General features: G+C 45.0%; 1 long non-coding RNA gene across 1 annotated transcript in view; it reads left to right on the top strand.

The window, feature by feature from the left end:
• LOC138358421 (uncharacterized) overlaps nt 1-3,219 on the top strand; it is a 57,022-nt gene extending 53,803 nt beyond the window's left edge. Inside the window, exon 3 of the long non-coding RNA XR_011225353.1 lies at nt 3,009-3,219. This is a non-coding gene — a long non-coding RNA (uncharacterized lncRNA). The remainder of the gene's footprint in view (nt 1-3,008) is intronic.
• The last annotated feature ends 2,781 nt before the right edge of the window (nt 3,220-6,000 follow it).

The raw sequence follows: 6,000 nt of genomic DNA on the forward strand, positions 1-6,000 counted from the left end.
TGGTGCAGAAGGAGAACAGTGCCAACACTGGCATTCAACCGAGCGTTCTTCGAGATCCGAACATGGGTCTCGCCAAGGCAGGATAAGGCGGCCAAGCGGGTGGCCGCATCCTGAGAAGGAGCAGCAACGACACGTGTACCGAGACGAGTGGGGTTGAAGGTGACAGAGGCATCCACGGAATCGACAAGATGCCTATGAAGGGAAAAATCGTCAGGAGTTGAATCCAAAGGTTGGAGGTCAAAGTACTCAATTCACGTAGCAGGACCAAACAAAGTATGGAACGAATTTGGATGGGAAGGGAGCATACGAAAGCGGCCGTGGCGGGGACGGCGATGAGAACCCTTAGAGAGAGACGGGTCAAAAGGTGCAGTAGTCACAAGAAGAGATGGAGCCGTGCAAGGGGACGAGACGGTCACCACAGCAGGCTTGGGGCTCGACCCAACCACAGAGGAGGGAGGGGAGCAGGGAGGAAGAGTTCGGTCTGGGCCTAAACCGGGTCCTGTAGCGGGGGCTCCAGATCCCAGTCTTCCAGGACGGTCCGGCTCAGGGGCCTGGTCGCCCACCCCATGAACCTGGGTAAGAGAAGTCAAGTCGTCATCCATGCAGCAAACCAATATATAAGGGTTGGGACCTGGATCCAAGGGATACCACCTACCAGGGCAGCCAGGGAGGCCGAGCGTGGGGCCAGAGCAGGAAGTGTGCATCGTCCCCAGCGGTGCTCCCCCTTTTTAACAAGGGAGTCCTATTATTTTGTTCATTCTCCCACACTGGTCCTAAGACCCCAGTCTCCCTATCGCCCCAGCCTGGACACCCAACCATCCACTCAGGGCGGCCTCTCACAGGCGATCCCTCCAGCGGGTGGTCTGATGGCTCACAAGGCCCCTACATGGTGCGTACACCATCCAAAGAGGGGGCAGGAGAGGGGGCACAGGCAACCCACACCGGTCCCAGGGAGGTGTACGTGAGCCCCTCACCACGGCAAGGAAGCACCACGGAGGGGACTAAAAGTACAAGAAACAGGGTTAGACTACTCCGACACATCCGAAATCACAGACCTCACCGGGAGCTTCTCATCTCGAAATCACAGGCTTCACAGGGAGGCTATTGTTTACATTCAATGTCCGCCCAGGCTCTGTCCTCTCCTAGTGTCCGAGAAATATGGTTCAATTTTCTCTCTTTTCTTAACAATGGGAGGAAGCCTTTAATTTTATGGTAGATTTGTTTTAAGTAAATCATAGAGAATACTTTTCAATCAAGTTTAATCACTAGACTGTTGTTTTAAGAATACTTGTTGAACTTAAATTAATGTTTTGATGACATCACAGATGTCCCGTTCTCTGTAATCCTTTATGACTAACTAATGTAAATTAAAAACATCTTATTGCATTTAGTAATGATAATATGTTAGTTTCGGATTTCCGACATCAGGTGTGCATTTCATGTGTGGATGGTTAGGTGTATATCTTATGTGTGTCTGTTTATTAAAGTTTTATTTCTTTAACTGTAGTGAACTTTCATGGAATAAATCATGCAATTATGGTTTTGGTTTGTTTATGCATAATTGCAAAGTTTTAATGTAGATGTCGGAAATTTCGACACTTTATCTACTATCCCCTGATATACCAAGTTAAAACGCTTATGTCAGGTACATGCTAATATCACTAACTTCTCAAACCGAACGGATTTGATAGTATGTTGACCAGACCACATACTAGGAAGTGAAGGGACGGCGACGTTTCGGTCCGTCCTGGACCATTCTCAAGTCGATTGTCAGATCTGATAGCGTTCATGAGAGAATGGGATGTTGCCACGTATGCAAAATACACTATACGAATAATCTCTCTCTTGTAGTAACATAAAACTTTCAGTGTACAGACTAAATGAGATAAAAGAGTACTTAAATTAATAATAGTTACTTCAACTAAATAATCAGTAAATCAAGCGTCGCTCTTCCTACATAGAAAATGACGAGTTTTGAACTAAGCTGAGTTAGCATTCCCAGCTGGGGAGGGATGTGACGCCATTAGGCAGAAAGCACACGACCTGTGTGCTTGGCAGAGAAGACACCTCTACGTTTTATCTCTTAATTGCTTACAATAGGCACATTTCCCAAGTTCTTGATACAGGAAAGAAACCATTCCACCTAACCAACGAACTCATCGTAAAATGGAAGCGGTATTTCCGAGCAATTGTTGTAGTATATGTTAGTAGCCATTATCATGATCTCTGTAGCGTTGCCAGGTTATGACGCATGCGCTCTAACTGAAGTGGGTAAGCCTAATTAATAATGCAGACTCATCTTATTTCAATATCCGCTGTGTAAAGGTAACAGTTTACTACTGATGCATTATTTGGTAGGTGCCGTTCAGAAGAAGAATTAATATCGAGTCAGCCTGTTGCACCATGCGGTTTCCCAAGTTGCCATTAAGACTCCACCAACTGTGGTTCATCATCTGTGACCGAAGGAAACCACTGTCTATAATCAGGCGATTTCGACTCTAGAGCTAAGCACTAGATAAATTATTTAACCTTAGAACTAACATAAAAACTGTAGTCTTGTTAACCCCCAACTTGTGGAAGGATAACCCCAGCAGGACTAATCAATATAATACAGTCCATATACGTCATACAGTCCACTTCAATTAATTAATTTTAAAGCAGATTTCTACAGGTAATTTAACAGTATTCATACTCCTACTGGGCAAAATTCCCCACAGTAGAAGTTAAAATGTACTTCATATACTTATCCGTATTTTTATTTCATTTAATAATATGTAGTGTCACTAAACTGCATTAGGATATAGGGAATACTATTTAGTAAAATTATATAATTATTATCTTTCCACTCTAAATGTAAGTAAAGATTTCCACTTATATTTGGAATATACACTTTCCACTCCATTCCATTTTGCCAAACGACTTGGCAAAGTTCGGAGGATGAGAATGTTTTGTTTGGTCGAATATTATCAGTGTTCGGAGTGAATAATTTCCTGAACTTCTCCCAACAGATTCTTAGGCTGCTGCGGCCTACACTTGCTGTACATATTGAGGATATCCTACAACAATTGATCGTTCCTAAGATCAGAGAGTCCTTCGAGGATTGGCCTACATTTAACTTACAGTTACGAGAAATGAAATCATGTGCTCAGGAACCGCAACTCCTGGGCGTGAAGGTTCACGACAGGACTTCGTCAGGAGACATCGTCCTGGATCTTAAATATGGGTGAGTAATTGAGGTTTGAATTATAAATGTTAAGATTAAGAGGGTCACGCTATCATATTTATATGTGCTCTGTCAGTCTCTTTCCTACTAATTCTTAAGAGGTGAATGTATGTCTGTCTGCCAGAAGTTGGAGGTCAGATGTTTTTGGCTAATATCACTTTGTGCATTTACTGTTGGTGGTATTGAGCGTGTCATAAGGGGGTCAGAGTTGGCCCACATGCTCCCTCTGCAGGGAGGTTGGCCTCAATACCCCTTCACAAAGTCCAGTGGATATGAAATATAGGGTTTAGTCCGCAGGGTGTAGTCCACAGGGTGTAGTCCACAGGGTTTACAGTTCATTTATCTATTAATCCATTGAGATACTAACATGCGAATCGAACGTTCGACTGACGATTTGTATTCTGAGCAAAAACTTTTGGTTACAGTGAAGATAACAAGTGGGGAAGTTGCTTACAGTGCTTACCTATCTGTGACTACAAGGAAGTGAGGGCTAACTATTTGAGCCCCGCCAACTATCCTTGTTGTTGAAGAGAGCTGGGAATATTGGGAATGAATATATGGGAAGCCAATGGGGGAATGTGTAGGTGGAGAATGGTATGAAATGAATATGTTTGCAAAAATTAAAAGTATGTTAAGAAAATGGTTAGAGTGCTGGAACAAGATGGGTAAGGTGTGTGACGAGTGTGATAAAGAGGGAATCTGAGTGGGGAGGCAAGGACGGTGTACGTGGGGGAGATAGGAAGTATGAAAGTGTTACCACCCTGGATTCCTAATTGACTTTGCCAGGAAGCCTGAGGTCAAATTGGATTCTTTATATTCATGCGGGGATTAGACACTCAAGTATTCTGATAGTGATAGGCCCTGACTTAGGGATTTTGTATTGGTTGTTCCTAATTAAATACATATTAGAACATTAATTGATAGGATTGGATTATGTAAGAGGGATATTTAATTAACAACAATATTTACATTGAAGATTTCTTATATCATGGGTATGCTTTTGTTTCTGTCTCCCTTGCCAGACATAAGAAGAATCTTGTTGCTCACAGAGCAGGCAGACTCTGTGATTGTTGATTATTAAATATAATATAGAGCTATTTGGTAGCTATTCCTAGAACTGTTAAAGTAACAAGTAAAGAAATGTCTGGGAAGACTTGAAATGATTGTTGCTGTACGATCAGTTGAGTATCGGCCGGCAGCAACCATCAGAGCTGCCAGAGAGCTGGGCCAGTCTTCTAGGCTGTGCTGCTGGACTAGGCGGTCACGAGACTTTGTGGGCCGTTGTCTTACCCTTTCTCCTTCTCCTCTCTTCTCTCTCCTTATTCTGTATTACATGTACTATCCAGTTAAGTATCTTATTATAGTATTACCGTGCCATTAGCTAAGTTTTGAGTGTATTTATTTGTGTTCACTAAATCTGTGACCCTAAGTGTACTCTAGGGTGGCTCGAGAGACCACGTGAGCAAAGGTTTACAGTGTTACTTATGTGTGTTCTAGTGTGCCTTCAGAAAAGTAGTCTTTACCCTAGTTTGCTTTTGTAAGCCTTGTATCCTGCCTATGTGGATTCAAGGAGTTTAATGTTAGGTAGAGTGGTAAAGTATTTACTGTATTTTGTATATGGGGGGAGAGGTTATTAGAGGGTTTAATAAATAAGTAATAAGGTTTAGGAGTATCCTTTCATCCTGTTTGGAGTAGAGTAGGTGATTAACCTTACGACTGCAGACTTTCATTTAAGACAAGTATTAGTTGCTGGAAAGTGTGTTTCCTGGGGGCCGGGCCGTACCTAACTCCACTATTTTAGGAACTTCTTGACCTTAGCTATTGGCCCTCACAGAGCAACCATTTGCCCCCGCTTAACAGCCTGTAAGAGGAGAAAGGTTATTTTGAGATGATTTCAGGGCTTAGCTTCCCCGCGGCCCGGTCCTCGACCAAGACTATTTTTGTTACTCCCCCTCCCAGGAAGCAGCTGTCTAACTCACAGGAACCTATTTACTGCTAGGTAACAAGGGAATCAGGGTTAAAGAAACATTTTGCCCATTTGTCTCCGCCTACACCGGGGATCGAACCCGGAACCTCAGGACTACGAATCCGAAGCGAATTCCACTCAACTGTCAGGCATCACTGTGTCTCCCTGACATGGGGAGGATATTGGAGAGGAAGAGATCGGATGGTGGACAACAGGGAAGGTGATGTGTACCCAGCACACACGTTGGGAGTGTGTGGAGGACGTTGGAGAGAGTGAAAAGGGAAGACACGAAGGAGGGTGGAAGTAGGGAGACACCTAGGAGGGTGTGTGTGGGGAAACACCTAGGAGGGTGTGTGTGGGAGACACCTAGGAGGGTGTGTGGGGGAGACACCTAGGAGGGTGTGTGTGTGTGTGTAGGAGAGACATTTTCGAGGGTGTGTGTGGGGGAGACACCTAGGAGGGTGTGTGTGTGGGGAGACACCTAGGAGGGTGTGTGTGTGGGAGACACCTAGGAGGGTGTATGTGGGGAGACACCTAGGAGGGTGTGTGTGTGGGGAGACACCTAGGAGGGTGTGTGTGGGGGAGACACCTAGGAGGGTGTGTGTGTGTGGAGACACCTAGGAGGGTGTGTGTGGGGAGACACCTAGGAGGGTGTGTGTGGGGAGACACCTAGGAGGGTGTGTGTGTGGGGGAGATACCTAGGAGGGTGTGTGTGTGGGGGGGAGACACCTAGGAGGGTGTGTGTGTGTGGGGGAGACACCTAGGAGGGTGGGGGAGACACCTAGGAGGGTGGGGGAGACACCTAGGAGGG

The sequence above is a fragment of the Procambarus clarkii genome, chromosome 83, assembly GCF_040958095.1.
Source record: "Procambarus clarkii isolate CNS0578487 chromosome 83, FALCON_Pclarkii_2.0, whole genome shotgun sequence".
NCBI lineage: Eukaryota > Metazoa > Arthropoda > Malacostraca > Decapoda > Cambaridae > Procambarus > Procambarus clarkii.